The sequence below is a fragment of the Mirounga angustirostris genome, unplaced genomic scaffold, assembly GCF_029215605.1.
Source record: "Mirounga angustirostris isolate CCGP_5_RB_7025 unplaced genomic scaffold, mMirAng1.0.hap1 SCAF_11, whole genome shotgun sequence".
Taxonomy (NCBI): Eukaryota; Metazoa; Chordata; class Mammalia; order Carnivora; family Phocidae; genus Mirounga; species Mirounga angustirostris.
The window spans coordinates 108,153,936-108,170,308 of record NW_026991719.1 but is presented as its reverse complement, the minus strand read 5'-3'; the positions used below and the strand labels follow the sequence as shown (position 1 = coordinate 108,170,308).

Genomic DNA, 16,373 nt, shown 5'->3' with positions numbered 1-16,373 from the left:
CACACCGGTTGGGCGGGAGAAGAGGGCATGTGGGCAGTCTTAGATAGAATTTCCGGAACAACACTGCCATCGTGAGGAAATCTCTGGAAAAAGCCCCAAGGCTGCTTCTCTGAAATGACTTTTACTTTGGAAAGGTCCATTCAGTGGGGAGGCTGAGGGGCCGGCTGGAGCTTGAGCTCAGTGCCTCCACCAAAGGCCTACCTGGAGCCCTGGATAAAGGTGGGGTCCAGGTGTAGGAGGTGGCTGGTGGGGAGGCAAGGCTGCTAGCATCCGCCAGGAAGTCGGGGCACAGGAAGTCGTGGGGTGGGGTCTTGGTATTCGCCTTGTGTGGGCGGGACCAGAGGAAACCAGTAACAAAGTACTGGGCCTGTGGGTCTCCCAGCCCCCCTGAGCACGTGGCATTCCCGTGCCCTGGGACCTGGGCCGTTTTTGGTAGCAGAGCCTGAGCTCAGAGGACAGGACGGTTCCTGGTGGCTTATAGCACGACCCAGTGTGCTTGCTGGAGGTCTCAGGTGCACCCAAATTGGAGCTGGGAGAGTCTGGAGACAAACGAAACTACCTGGCCAAGCCAAGTACTGTTAGCACTTCTGCTACACGATCAGACTTTGCACAAACTGATGGGAACCAAAACCAAGTGAAGAGGACTGAAGATGAACCCACATTTCAAAAGTCCTTGTCTGCTGGAGGTGGCATTACCTGTGACCTCGCTTCACATCTTCATACTTGGCTGTTGTAGCAGGTACATTGTAAAAAAGAAGCATGATTGTTTCTAGAAATGCAAAAATAGGTGGCAAAATTTTAAAACGTCGAAATTCCAAAGAATATTTGATGATGTTTTAAAAAGCATTCAAGATACACGGCAGGAAAACTTGTTTTAATGCTTAAAGTAGAAGGGAATTTGAACATTATTTTTTAAAAGTACATATATGTGCAAAGTGAAGAGATAAGAATGCATGGCAAGGATATTTTTTAAGTGGTTATTTCTTCTGATCGAGGTACCATTTGTTTTCTGCTTTATAATTTCTCAAAATTTGAATGCTTTGCCAGTAGCAAGTATAACTTTTGTAATTTCTTGGAGTAGATAGGTCTTCTAGGGCAAAACAAAAACATTTTCAAGCACTCAAAAATATATACTGATAGGCACGTATGCAAGAGGTTTAAGGTAGTGCGCAAGACTGCAAAACTGTACCCAGTATGCGTCCAGTTATGTTTAAAGAGAAGCATACCTGTGTGTGTAACATTTATTTATATATGCATATATATGAATGTGTTTATATATATGTAAAATAAGCGAACATTTTTAAAAGCAATATATTCACAACCATAGTCCGTTTTATAGTAAGTATGCTTTTCAACGTGAAATTCTCAGTCAACATACTTATATACATATTTACATTTATATAAAAGAAGACATTATTGACAAATTATAGCTGAATGTAAAGGGTGTGAATATACCACCTTAAAGTTTTCTTAGGATGCACATCTGGGTGACTGAATTTCAGAGACAACCAATTTCAACCTTCATTTTTGAATTATATTTTTCTTTACAGTTTTTAAGGAAAATTTTAAGGTTAAAAATTTGGTGTAAATTTTGAGAAGTATAAAAAAAGAAACCTTAGTGTTCTGGGAAATGAGTATTTAGTATCTGTAGATAAGGCAAGTCTCAAAATAAGATTCCTGAGTGGTCGCATTATAGACATTTGATGTCCTGTGTATGAATAAAACCAGATTAAGTGAGAACCTAATTAATATTCTTAAATAATGAGTCAATCAAGTAGTTCTTTGCAAGTATGTATCGTCTAAAATCCAGGTCTTCCAAATGTTTGATGATAATTTCAGACTACCCAGGAATCAAGTGAAAGTTTTGAATCTAAAACATGATGCCTACATAAATCCAATTTAAATGTAAATTTATTGTAGTTTATTGCATAAACACAGAACTGTGTATGTGTGTTGAAATAATAGAAGTAAATGTGTGAAAGGTTATCAGTGGTTATTTTCTGAATCCTTTGCAAGCACCATGTTTTAGTTATGTTTGAGAAAACACTACAAAACTGATCCCTAACAATTAGTGGCATGTACATATATAATAATTTAAAAATCATAGGAAGCCATTGAAAGTCATAATCACATGCATTGGAATATGGTTGTGTTCCATTGTTAAATGATGAAAACACGAGACAAAATTATGTCTCTTCTGACTGGAATTTCTGTATGTTCCAGTGTATCTGTCACTCCAAGTGGAACACTGTATGAAAATCAGACTTGAGAGTGCTCTGGACCCTACTCTTAGGGTTCCAGCCAGATGGCTCCCTCCCACTCCACAGGCAAGGCCTGGTGCCTTCAGAGAAAATGGAGGATTCCAGGGAATCTGGCAGTGAGATAAGTCAAGAACCACGTGGCCTGGTTCCTAGATTTGTTCTTCTCCATGCCCTTATTCCCATCATTTTCTTCACTCTCTTAGCCCTGGATCCCTAAGAATTAACCAACTGAAGCAAGTCACATGGGAAAATGTTGGAGATCAAAGCTCAGTGAAGAGCAGACCTACAAAGCTTTGGTAGAATGGAAATGGAATTCTTGAAAACTTGGTTGATGAGTGTAGGTGGTTTAGGCCTCTGATTTTTGAGGGAAACTAGAAGCTAAAGCTCATCTGGCCAGTAGATTTCCCCCAAACTGGGCAAATGGCTAGACAACTTTGTTTCCTGATTCCTTTCTTTGTCTCTTGGTGGCTTTTTTTTCATATTGAATGGGCGGGAGTGGAGGGCCCAGGGAGCTGGGTTAATTGGCTTTTCCAGAGCAATACTGCCACCAAGAGGAAGTGGTTTGACAAAACCCAGTGGTGTTAGAACTGTGAGGCCTGGCAGTTGAGAAAGGTTTGGCCTTTTAAGAGGTTGAGTGGACTCTGGCCTTGAGCTGGGCCTCCTTCTCTTCAAATCTGAAGCAGCTGGGTCTAGTTGTCCTTGAGGCTGTTCTTGGCCAAGGGGGATTTGGAGATATTTGCGAAAACATGCCTCAATGGTCAGGTACCCTATGAAGGTGTAAGGTGCCCTCTGACCTCATTACTCTGCTTCAGCTAAGCAGATAGCTGAGAAATCCTGCATTAGATGACTAAGCTGCCTGTTTGGAGTTAATAGTTTGGCTTGCCCATAGGCTAGGGGAAGCTAGATGGGTGAAGACAGTGCTCCGTATCTGAAGTTAGAATTGTGGGTGACAGGTGAGGTAGCCCTAGCCCTGGAATTCCTCAAACTCAAGAATTTTGTGTTTACATATTTCGGTTTACATGAAGAGAGACTATTTGGCCAGGGGATGGAAGCCTAAAGCAATAGCACCTTTCTGAGTCCAGGAATTCAAGCATGGTACCATGACCAGTAACAGGAGATTGTAACTATTGCCAAGCCTAACTACCGCTCAGCTCTTGACACTCATTTCAGATCAAAAGCTATTTCAACATGAAAAATTAAAAAAAAAAAAAAAAAACCACCCAGTAGGAAAAGTGGCAAAGAAAATAGCAGGTACGTCCCAGACAATAAAGGGCGTGTGACAATAAAGGGCGTGTAACACGGGGCACCTGGGTGGCTCAGTCGTTAAGCGTCTGCCTTTGGCTCGGGTCATGATCCCAGGTTCCTGGGATTGAGCTCCACTTCGGGCTCCCTGCTCTGCGGGGATCTGCTTCTCCCTCTCCCACTGCCCCTGCTTGTGTTCCTTCTCTCGCTGTGTCTCTCTCTGTCAAATAAATAAAATCTTTTTTTTTTTAAAAAGGGCATGCAACACAGAAGTCTCTTAGCAGAGATTTTCAAACTCACCAGTACCACATTAAATTGTAGTTCGACATAGTCTCCCATAATGCCCTTCATTCTTCATCATAACCCTAAGCAAGCCACTGAAAATGAAGCCATTATCACCCAGTTTGTGTAATGATTTGTAGAATTGGACAGGCTCCTACCAGGTCAGAAGCATTGTCAATTGGCTCAACTCTTTGGAGGTCAGTTGGTTGACATCAGTTAATCTTTCACATGGGAATATCCTTTGTCCAGAGACTTTGACTCTCAAAAGTGATCACATAGCCACATTCCCACAGGAAAGCAGAGAGCTGGGGCCAAGGAGGATTGTTGAGGTTTCCTTTGCAAGAGTGGATAGCAGGGAGGGGCAAAGGGTCCGTTTTCTGGGTTCAGCTACAACGGGCAGTCTTTGTAAGCCCTTGGAAAGATTGAAACCCGTTCTCTGAGTCTTTATCAGGAGAGATGTCCATAACCTTGATTCCAGGAAGAAAAAGCAAAGTGTTGGAACTTTGGGATCAAACCATCCTAGGTGTCTAATACAAATGAAACGGAAAAATAAAGCCTGTCTTTCTCAGCTTATTACCTACATGATTAATTCAAGTTGAAAATATAAACACATAAGGATTAAAAAAAGTGAATAGGCATAAGCGAAGTATCTGGAAAGGGGAAAGTACAGACAGCTAACAGTGACTAAATTTCTAGAGTGATGTTTCCAATGGCTTGCCTTCAAGTTTTAATTTTATACTTGTCTAAAATCTCCAAATGTTGAAAGTGGGAAAAGCTGGTATTTGAAATTTTTTTTTTAAAAATCAAGAAACCAACATTATACCAATATACAGTTAAGAAAAGAGGCTATCAAAAGATCTATATTTCTTTTAAAAATGTGCACAGGTCTATGTCCATGCAAGATTTAAAGGCCTCAGACTTAATTGTTATGCAAACAGAATGGTATTTCCAAATTCTGCTTAACAGAAAATACAAATTTCTGAAGCATATTTTTTTTAAGATTTATTTATTTGAGAGAAAGAGAGAGGTTGAGTGTATGCACACAAGCTTGGGGGAAGAGCAGAGGGGGAAGGAGAAGCAGACTCCCCGCTGAGCAGGAGGGCCAACGTGGGGCTGGATCCCAGGACCCTGGGACCGAGGGCCAACGTGGGGCTGGATCCCAGGACCCTGGGACCATGACCTGAGCCAAAGGCAGCTGCTTAACCGACTGAGCAACCCAGGTGCCCCTCTAAAGCATATTTGATGTCATATGAAGAGGCTTATGTGATAGAAGACCTGAGAAAACATTAATAGAAGGAAGCAACTTAAACTGCAAGAATATTCCATATGTATCAGGAAGTCCAAATACCAGCAAATCCTGACAGTCTGCACACATGTGCCCACACATAGCCAGTTATGTAATAAATATAACATAAAAGAGCAGAATGCAATAGATCCAATATCAGTGACATTTATTGAGTTCTTGTGAGTTAGATATCATTTGTTTTCTATTTGCTCAATTTACTGATTCTTTTCCAGATGTAAGTTATTCTTATAATTTGATCAACAATGAAGGAATACTATGTGATTTAACCATAAAACATCATCAGGTTGTTCATAAATAGTAAACGCCGTTGGCAAGTACCCACTGTCCAGTGTTGGGTCAAAATTTCATGCCACCAAACTCCACGTACAGTGTGAAGAGGCTGGATTTGAAGACATAGAAACATTTAGAGTTTGTGTGTGCGTATGTGCGTGTGCGTGTATTGCATTGTGCTGGGGAATATGGGGATATAATGATGAGCTGTAGACTAAATCTGTTTAGCTCTCATGAATAATTGTATATCACTTATAACATTTAAACCAACATACTCATCAAGCTGCTTATTGATAGTGGTTCCCTTGTGAAAGAGGGATCTGGAATAAAGTGTTTCCATTTGTTCTTGACAGACTGTATATTCTAAGATATTTTTCAAGAAGCCAATAATAAAACAAAAAAAAAAATAAAAATTAAAAAAAAATTAAAAAAAAAGAAGCCAATAATATATCTGTAATTTGAGAACCAATCCAGAACAAATATATACAGAAGAAGTTACTGATGTAAACCTGATTTGTTGGCCATTTGACCTAATGTGTTTATATCTCTAATTGCTCAGAGAAAAAAAGAGGATTCAGGACACCCTGTTTTGAAAACCCTTGTCTGCTTGAGTGATATTACTTGTGATTTTACTGCACTTTATACATGGCTAATGTATCTGGGAATTTTGGAAGCAGGAATGCTTAATTCTAAGAAATGCAAAAAGATGAGAGCAACATTAGAAATTGGAAGTATTCCGGGGCACCTGGGTGGCTCAGTCGTTAAGCGTCTGCCTTCTGCTTAGGTCATGATCCCGGGGTCCTGGGATCGAGCCCTACACCGGGCTCCCTGCTCCGCGGGAAGCTTGCTTCTCCCTCTCCCACTCCCCCTGCTTGTGTTCCCTCTCTCGCTGTCTCTCTCCCTCTGTCAAATAAATAAATAAAATCTTTTAAAAAACAAAAGAAAGAAATTGGAAGTATCCCAAGGAATATTTAATGATATTTGCACAGAACTCTATAATTGGTGAAGAAAGTATGTTTGAACACTTGAGATACAAAGGAACTGAGATTTTAGGTTAAAAAATACATGAGCACAGGAAGGATGTGAGAATATATGGCAAAAACAGTTTAGAAGTTGTTTCTTCTAGTTTTTTTTTTTAAAGATTTTATTTATGTGAGAGAGAGAGACACAGCGAGAGAGGGAACACAAGCAGGGGGAGTGGGAGAGGGAGAAGCAGGCTTCCCGCTGAGCAGGGAGCCTGATACAGGGCTCGATCCCAGGACCCTGGGACCATGACCCGAGCCTAAGGCAGACGCTTAACGACTGAGCCACCCTTCTTCTAGTTTTGATTGGTGGCATTGATTTTGGCTTTATAATTTCTCAAAATGTTAACAGGTTGCCAACAGCAGGTGTCACTCTTAATTTCTTGGGAGACCTCTTTCTAGAATAAAATGTAAAGAATTTTCAAATTGGGGAATATATATTGATATGGACCGTGAAATTTATATTAGGTTATGCAGAAGATTTTGTGCAAAACTACACCCAATCTGAGTCAAATTATAATCAAGGAGAAACGTGTGTGTGTCTATTAAGTAAATGGGACAATAAAAAGCATTTTTTGTAATTTATTTACTAAACTAAGACTTGCAAATTTTATATCATATTCTCAAAATGCCAGGAATCAGGAGGAAAAATTTCTTATGCAAACTATGATGTACTAACATCCAATTTTAATATAAATTTATTGTTTATGAATGTAAATGTAGAACTCTGTATTGCAAGGAGTGGAAAGACATCATCCAAAAGGTTATCAGTGGTCATAGTAAGTTTTATGGCAGTGCTTTAATCTTGATCAACACATGATTATTTTTGAATCCTTGGCAAGCATGTCTTAGTCACTGATGAAAATGGTTTCAGACTGATCTCTAGGAGATAAATGGTAACACACATACACCCTCAATAAAGTCAGAGGAGAGAAACTGAAGTCCATTTAGTGACATGGGCAAGTGCTTGTGATCCAAATGGTAAATGGGAGCCTGAGACAAAATTCTGAGTAACCTCTGATTGGAATATATATATCCTGCCATGTGGGGCAGTGGATGGCAGATAGTGATGAAGGCGATGTGGGTCACCCCTCTTAAGGCCCCAGCAAATGGCTGCCCAGTATTCAACACATGCCTACATCTTTACCCAGAAAATGTAGAATTCCTTAAGAGCAGTAGAGATGAGCCAGGCAAGGAAACATGGATTGATACCTAGAGATGCCCTCCTGGTTGAATTTCCAGCATTTTCTTTTTCTGTTTAGGCCTGGATCCTTGAAAATTGCCCCAGAACTAGACAAGTTGACAAAGGGAAAAATGCTGTAGATGTAATGCTGAGTGAACGAGAACAAAACTATGAAGACAAGGCCTAGTGGAAACTGAATTCTTGAAAAGAGAAGAGGCCTGATAAAGAGTGGTTAGTTTTAGGCCGCAGTTTTTTTTTTTTTTTTTTAAGATTATTTATTTATTTATTTGAGAGAGAGAGCACATGAGAGGGGGGAGGGTCAGAGGCAGAAGCAGGCTCCCCGCCGAGCAGGGAGCCCGATGCGGGACTCGATCCCGGGACTCCAGGATCATGACCTGAGCCGAAGGCAGTCGCTTAACCAACTGAGCCACCCAGGCGCCCTAGGCCCCAGTTTTATTTCAGATGAAAACCAAAGCAAAAGTGCCTCATTGCGAGCGGGTTTTCTTAAACTGGGCAAGATACTAGGTAACCGTATTTTCGGGCGCCTTTGCCGCTTAGTAGCGTTTTTTCGGACAGGATGGGCGGGTGAAGAGGACCTGAGGAGAAGGAGGCCGCCCATTTGCTGGCAAAGCTGGTGCACTACTGCCATCCTGAGGAAATCATTTTAAAACAACCTCCGCCATTATGGCTGTTTCCGTGAGGACTTTCGGTTTAGAGAGGTACGTTCAGCGGAGAGGCTAAGCAGGCCCTGGCCCCGAATTGGGCCTCTCTAGTTTCTCTGAGTTATTCCAGGCGCTCTGGCCAAAGGCCTGATAACCGTACGACAAAGGTGAGGTCCAGGAGTAGGAGCTGGTCCGTGGGGAGGCAAGTCTGAACCAGCCGCTTCCGGCCAGGAAGCCCCGGCACCGGAAGTCGTGGGGGCAGGGCTTTGCTTTCTTCCGAGTGCAAGTGAGCTCAGAAGAAGGGCCTGGGGTCTCAGTGCAGGCTTTGTTGACGTTTGTCTCCTGTCCCTGCCCTTCAGAGGGTGATGCAAGCCTGTTCACAGTGTCCTGGAGCCTTAGAACCTGAGCTCCCTGTGCGAGCAGCAGCGTAGTGTGTAGAACAGTCTAGTTTGAGGCAGATGTGCTTGCTGGGGGATCTCAGATACAAGGTTCCAGAACCTATTGCTTGAGCAAGGAGGACAAATGGAGAAGCGTTGGACGCCACCCTGCCAAGCCAAGAAGACCCCAAACTGCTGCTAGGGGATCAGAGGCATACACATAGGGGGCAAAAACATACAAGGAAGGCTAGAAGGAATTCTCTGAGCCCAGAGGCAGCAAAGGCAGTTGCTTGCATCTGGTTTCTCAAATCTCAGGCAAAGGCCTGCCAAGCTCTCCCAAAGAAGGAGGAGGAGGAAAAGAAAGAAGATGAAGAGGACGAGTAAGAAGGAGAGAAGGCAATTGTGACATATAATGAGATTATCATATAATGAGAAGATCAGAGTGCCTCCCTACCTAAAGAAAATACAGGTGGTTATTCTCTCAAAAGGCTAAAATAAGGATTCTCTGGACTGAGGATCAGCACACACAGTGGCAGGCTGGGTCACCTTACTGGAAACAGGACAAGTAAGTGAAGATGTGCATGCTAGATGCTAATAAACACGTCCTCTTCTCCAATTGGTTTCTAGAACACGAGCAACAAAGCTTTTCCCCTCCAGAGGGAAGGATGGTCAAAGCCTTCTCTGAGGAATTAAACTTCCAAGCCAGATCGCTCTACAGTGAAGTCCAGAAGCACTATATAATGACTCAGAGTTTTCAAACAGCATTTAAATCAGTCTAGGATTGAGTAGAAAACTGAGGACTCTCAGGAATCTAAAAGGAGCCATAACAAAAAAGATGCGGACCAAAACATAGAAGAACTATCTTGGAGAAGACCAACTTAAAGGACGAAGAGAACTTTAAAAATTCATTATTATCAGTATGGTCAAACAGGCCAGAGGTAATACTGCAACTGTGATAGAAGAAAAGGATACAATTAAAAAGATAAAGTTACAATGAAAAGGAACACTACAGGTAAAAATGACATAACAGAAATGCAAAACTCAACAAGGAGGTTGGAAAAAGACTTTACTTGTAATACCAAAAATGAGAAAGAAAAAAAACCTAAGAAAATTAGAGTGTATCTGTAAATGTCATTGATTATCTCAGTAATAGGAGTTCCCAGAAATTTCACAGGAATGTGGAATATGATATCCCACATTGAAAGGGGCCATCAGGTTGCCAGCACCGTGGGTGAAAAGAGGAGGACGTATTGGGAGATTTCAGAACCCTGATAACAGAGGGAAGATCATGTAACTTACATATAAACATGAAGTAATCAGAATGACTTTGAAATTCTGAACATCAACCCTGGAATCTAGAATGTAGTGTTGCCTTCAAAATTCTGAAAACACATTATTTCCAACTTAGAATTTTATACACAGAGAAACTTTCCACTGAAATGTAAGGGTAATGATATTCTCAAATATGCAAGGTCTTAAAGATTTACTTCCCATGTAGGTTTTTTTTTTTTTTTTTTTAATGCTGCTATAGCTTGTGCTTAAACAAAGAAAAAAAGATTTAGAAACAGAGGAAAATACAGGTTTTATGAAACCGGAGATCCAATAGAGGAGATATGAGAAGGGAATCCTCAGAATGTTGAGGAAAGGAGTATCAGAATGATGGTTAAGCACCAGACATAGGCAAAACCAGAACACATTGGAGGTGGTCAGAAAATTATGAGGTAAATTTTGCCAAGAAGATAAAATTGATACAAATAATTAAGATGAGTGAAACACTTGAGATATTTTAGATAGCTTGTATACTTTCCTAGAATATGTAACAAATTTATTATAGTCATTATGCATGAGTGAAATAGGATTTTGAATAACCTCTGTTTTCATCATCATATATATGAAGTATATGGATATTTATTTTTTTTAATTTTTAAAGTAGGCTTCACACCCATCATGGGCTCAAACTCACAGGCATGAGATCAAGAGTTTCACACTCTACCAAATGAGCCAGCCAGGTACCCCATGGATATTTCTTAAATAACAAGGATAAGTTAATGAAACAAATGGAGTTATTTGTTTAATGTCTGGAAGACAAAACCCTGAGAATAGGAAAAGATTTTGGCAAGATGTTATTTATACAATATGTGAACAAAAAATAATATAAAAATACATATTAAATAGAAACCAATCTTATGAATAAAAGCTTCAGGTTATATTTGCAAGGAAAAGAGCCATGAAATTTTTAAAATTCTAGTTATTATGTATGAAAAGTAGAATTATGATGATTGATTTCTTATTCAGAATCTCTTTAGTTTTGAATATTTTAAAGTGGCCTGTATCTCCTTTGTATATACGGGGAAATCATTCTCATAGTAAAAAATTTAAAAATTGGAAATTATATAAGGATATGGATTAATGTAAAATAATGAATATGTTAAAGATCTAGGACAAAATTAGATTCAGTATGATCCAACACATATTTTTAAAAGTTCACACATAGACACACAAACATATCCACCAAATGAATACATTTTTGTTGACACAATAAATTATTAAATTAAAAAATATGCCAATGTGTGTAAAAACACATTACTAAACAAATATGTATGAAAAATACTAAAAATGTATATAAAATGTAGTAATTCCACTTGAATAGCAGACATTGAAAACAACATGAAAATTCAAAATATAGACATGATTGCAGTTGAAATCTTAAAGTCTAATATGTTCCCAAGATTCACTAGAAAAAGAATAATCTTCTATGTATTCTAAGGTGGAGAAGCAGGAGTTAGCTTCTGCTTGGGGTGCTTGGGTGGCCCAGTCAGTTAAGCATCTGATTCTTGATTTCGGCTCAGGTCATGATCTCACAGTCGTGAGATTGAGTCTTGTGTCAGGCTCTGTGCTCAGCGCAGAGTCTGCTTGAGATTCTTTTCTCCCTCTCCCTCTGCCCCTCTCTCTGCTGAACTCACGTACTCTCCCTCTCTGTCTCAATAAATAAATAAAATCTTAAAAAAAAAAATTAACTCCTGCTGTAGAAGTGATGGAAACATGGGAAAAATCATCAATACACACATTTTTTTTCATTAAAAAATGTAATGGTACATTTGGTACCCCATGTAGGGTGTGTCACAAATCAATTAAGAGTTACATAGGCCTTCAGAAAAGAATCTTTGGATCTGAGGCAAACAATAGCCTTCCAATAAACATAGAAGGACTAGTGTGTCCTAAGATTCCCTGGGAAGCAAAGAAACCAAATAAAGGCCTGAAGAACAAGTGACTAGAGAAGGTCTCCTCTAGGCATGGAACTCTAGCATTTTCTTCCATTTAGTCCTGATTCCCTGAGACTTGTCCCTGGAAGACAACTGGATAGTTGGGAAAATGCTAGAGAACTAACATTGAGTGAAGAAGATTTGAACTGTGAAGCCAAGATGTGGTGAAAAGGTAATGCCTGACAAAAGAAGATATCTGAAGATAATGAGTGGTTTAGGCTTCACTTTGATCGTAGATGGAAATTGAAAGCTAATCGCACTAGTGTGAGCAGGTATCCTCAAACTGGGCAATATATAAGGCAGGTCTGCTTCCTGGTACCTTTGTCTTTTGTTAGCGTTTTTTTCAGACTGGAAGGGAGGGAGAAGAGGGCCTGGGGGGATTGGGGGCGGGGCTGGTAGACGTTTCTGGAGCACTACTGCCACCATGCGGAAATTGTTTGGTGAATTCCCACGTCACGGGTATTTCCTCCCAGGAAGACCCACAAGTTGAAGGATGTTGGACCTGCGGGGACAATGAGCATCCCCCGGCTCCAAGCATTGCATCCTTGCCTTCATTTCTGAGGCCTTCCAGGATATGTGGACAAAGGTGTGATATAAGACCCGGCTAGTGAGGCACCACGACTGTACAGACAGCTACCAGGAAGTTGTGGGGAGGAGCTTTGGTGTCCACCCAGTGTGGGCGGGATTAGAGAAAGTGACTCACAACTAAATGCCTGGCTTATGATCATTTGCCTCCTCTTCCTGCCCCTTGTACATGAGGCAGGCAGTCTGGGAAATAGAATTCCAGCACAATCCATTTGGCAGCAGTATTAGAGCTCCGGGGGAAATAATCTCACAGATCATCAGCTGTTATAAAATTAAAATGCAAAGGAAAATAATCTAGCCAGAAAGGGGAAAAGAATGGAGCATGCGCTGCCCAGGGGGGAAAAATGCCTGAAACTGAAGTCTACTGGCATAGATTCTCAAATCACCAATACCCAAGTAAATTTAGAATTTAAGAAGTTCTCAAATGCCTCCTCCCCCTCTAGCCACCAATATATCCTGAGCAAATTGCTGAAAATGAAGCCATCAGTATTGCCCGGTTTATGTGATCATTTGTAGAAACAGACAAGCTCCTTTGTGTGGGAAGCAGTGTCGGTTGGTTTAACTTGTTGGAGGATTATTACTGTGCCCCAGTTAACTTTTCACATGAGCATACCCTTTGTCCAGAGACTGCCTTTCAAAAAGTGATCACACAGACACATTCCCATAGGAGACATGCAAGCATTCGAATGAAATAGATTTGGAAAACAGAGTGGAAGAAAGAAGATCAAAATACCAAAGCTTGTTTCTATGGATTGCTCAGCCTTTCTCTCAGGGTTGTATATTGAGATCATCTCAGCTACAGAAGAGTGAGTGGCACTAAAAGAAGCAAGGGTTCAGGGGTCTGGATGTGCTCAACTCCCCAGAGGAGGATATCTTGTCAAGTCTATAAGGAATCTTCATCAGTAAAAGGCTAAGAAGCAGACAGAATAATACTTGTGGACCTGAAGGGCCTCATCCTCCTTAGGGGAAACCACCTGTGAAAGGAACCATTTCCTCCCTCTGTGAGCAATGAGATTAGGTCCCTGTAAGTGGGTAGGCCCTCACACTGAGCCCTAGGAAAAAGCTGAAAAGCTATTACCTCCTGGGTTCAGAAAATACCTCCAGGCCTTCTTCTCCAATCTTGGTTTGGGTCTGGTTGTGTACTGACACTAACCTGAATTGGAGGGTAATCAATTCACTCCTACTGATGTCTTGGAGTTTATTGGCTTGGCATGGCCGAGGGGCATGCACTCCTTCTCGAGCTGTCCTTGCTTCAGGCAATGGGAGCACTAGACTTGTGCGTGTCCGGAGAACTCCAGGTTGCAGACTGGCTGCTGTTAGATGTCACATGGAATGAGATTCCTATCCCCCCATCCCAACTCTGACTGTGTTGATACAGAGAGGGCCCAGGCCCCAGAGTACAGGGACACCTTGTGCCAGCCCAACTGCCTCATTTTCTAGGGGGCAGGGCCAGGAGACAAAGGCCCACAGACAAACCCTCTGAGTGGTTTCCTTTAGTCCTGCCCACAGGGGGAGGAAACTAAGGTTCTGCTACAGTCTTTGCCCCTCACTCAGCAGCTTTTCTACCAGGGTTCTTCCTTTTTCCAGAACTTCTGGAAAGCCTCAGAGTTCAAGTAAAGGATACCCAGGTTGGTCACGATCAATTCAGCCTTTGAATTTGCCAGACTTTTCTTAACTGCTAGATCTCAACAGGAATTCACACTGAGCTTTTGTAGAACTACATCCTCGTGATGGCAGTATGGCTCCAGAAGAGCCAACCAGCCCTGCCCCCAGGTCCTCTTCTCCCGCCCATCCAGTCTGAAAAAAATGCCACCTAGAGACAAAGGCATCAGCAAACATGGCTGCCTTGAATCAAATCCAATTTGGGGAAACTGCTCACAGTGTTGCACTTTTGCTTTCGGTTTAAACCAAAATGCACCCAGCTCCAGCTGTCCTGTCAGGGTGTTCCTGTAACATAGTACCCTGGGACTCCGAGCCTGTGCCCTCACCAGCTCCAGCTATCCCACCAGGGCGGCCCTGGTGCTGAGTGCCCCAGGACCCCCCACCCACACCTGCCACAGCTTCAGCCAGACAACTTACTTGCCAGGCACATGCAGTATACATGGACATTACTACATAAGGCCATTCCTTCAAGACTGGAGAGGTAGTTGGTTTGTTTATAGAAACACAGAAGGTGAAACAAAATGAGACAAGAATATGCTCCAAACAAAAGGACAAGAAAAAACTTCAGAAAAAGAACTAAATGAAACAGAGATAAGCGATCTACCTGACAAAGAGTTCAAAGTAATGGTCACAAAGATGCTCACCAGAAAGGACAAGAATGGATGAACTCAGTGAGAACTTCAACAAAGAGATACAAAAAGAACCAATGAGAGTTGAAGAATAAAATAACTGAAATAAAAGATACACTAGAGGAAATCAACACCAGCTTAGAGGATGCAAAACAGCAGTCTGGAAGAGTGAGTGATGGAAAACACCCAAGCTTTACCAGTAAAGAAGAATTAAAAAGTAAAAGATATGAGGATAGGCTAAGTTAAAGGGCCTTTGGGACAACATCAAGTATACTAACATTAGCATTATATGGGGTCCCAGAAGGAGAAGAGAGAGAAAGTGGTAGAAGACTTATTTGAATAAGTAATAGCTGAAAATAACCTTAACTAAAAGAAACAGATAGCCAGGTCTAGAAAGCACAGAGCCCCAAATAAGTGGAATCCATGGAGGTCCACACCAAGACACATAACAAGTAAAATGTCCAAAGTTAGAGAATCTGAAAAGCAGCAAGAGAAATGCAACTAATTACATACAAGGGGAACACCCCCCCCCCCCCCCCGGCCATAAGGCCATCAGATTATTTTTCAGCAGGAATTTTGCAGACTAGAAGGGAGTGGCATTACCTATTCAAAGTGCTGAAAGGAAAAAATCTACAACCAAGGATATCCTACCCTGCAAGGAGATCATTCAGGATTGAAGGAGAGATAGAGTATTCCAGACAAACAAAAGTTAAAGATGTTCATCAGCCACTAAACTGGCTTTATAGGAAATGTTAAAGGAACTTTAAGCATAAAAATAAAGGCCATAATGAGAAGAAAATTTTGGAAGGAAAAAATTTCCCTGGTACAAGCAAATATGTAGTAAAAGTAGTAAGTACATCAATCATTTATAAATTGATATGAAAGATTTAAAAAGTAGTAAAATCAATTATATCTTTTTTAAAGATTTATTTTAGAGAGTGAGTGTGAGTGGGGGAGAGGTAGAGGGAGAGGAGAGAGAATCTCAAGCAGACTCCCTGATGAGCGGGGAGCCTGAATCAGGGCTTGATCCCATGACTATGAGATCATGACCTGAGCAGAAATCAAGAGTCAGATGCTTAGCCAACTGAGCCACCAGGTGCCCCAAATCAATTATATCTTAAAATTAGTTAAGGCAGTCACAGAATAAAAAGATGTAAAATACAGTTATCATATACATAAAACATGAAGGAGGGAATAAAAAGGTAGTGCTTTTAGAATGTGTTCAAATTTAAATGAACGTCAATGTAATATAGACCACTATATACATAGTATGTTATATATGAACTTCATGATAACCACAAACCAAAAACCTGTAAACACAAAAAATAAAGAGAAAGTAATCCAAACGTAACACTAAAAGTCATCAATCATGAGGGAAGAGAGCCAGAGCAGAAAGGAATAGAGAAGAACTACAAAAACAATGAAGAAAACAATTAAAATGTCAATAAGTACATACCTATCAATTACTTTAAATGTAAATGGCTTACATGCTCCAATCAAAAGACATAGAGTGATGGCATAGATTAAAAAAAAACAAGACCCATCTAATATACTGCCTACAAGACACTCCAGACCTAAAGACATACAGATTGAAAGTGAAAAGATGGAAGATATTCCATGAAAATGGAA

The 16,373-nt window shown here is 40.9% G+C and overlaps 1 long non-coding RNA gene across 2 annotated transcripts in view; it reads left to right on the top strand.

Annotated features, from left to right (window-relative positions):
• Window positions 1-232: 232 nt before the first annotated feature.
• The window catches only part of LOC123839239 (uncharacterized), a 167,911-nt gene continuing 151,770 nt past the window's right edge, over window positions 233-16,373 (top strand). The window contains exon 1 of one of the 2 annotated variants that reach the window (XR_010406261.1): window positions 233-739. This is a non-coding gene — a long non-coding RNA (uncharacterized LOC123839239). The remainder of the gene's footprint in view (window positions 740-16,373) is intronic. The other variant, XR_008506729.2, reaches the window with a different exon arrangement.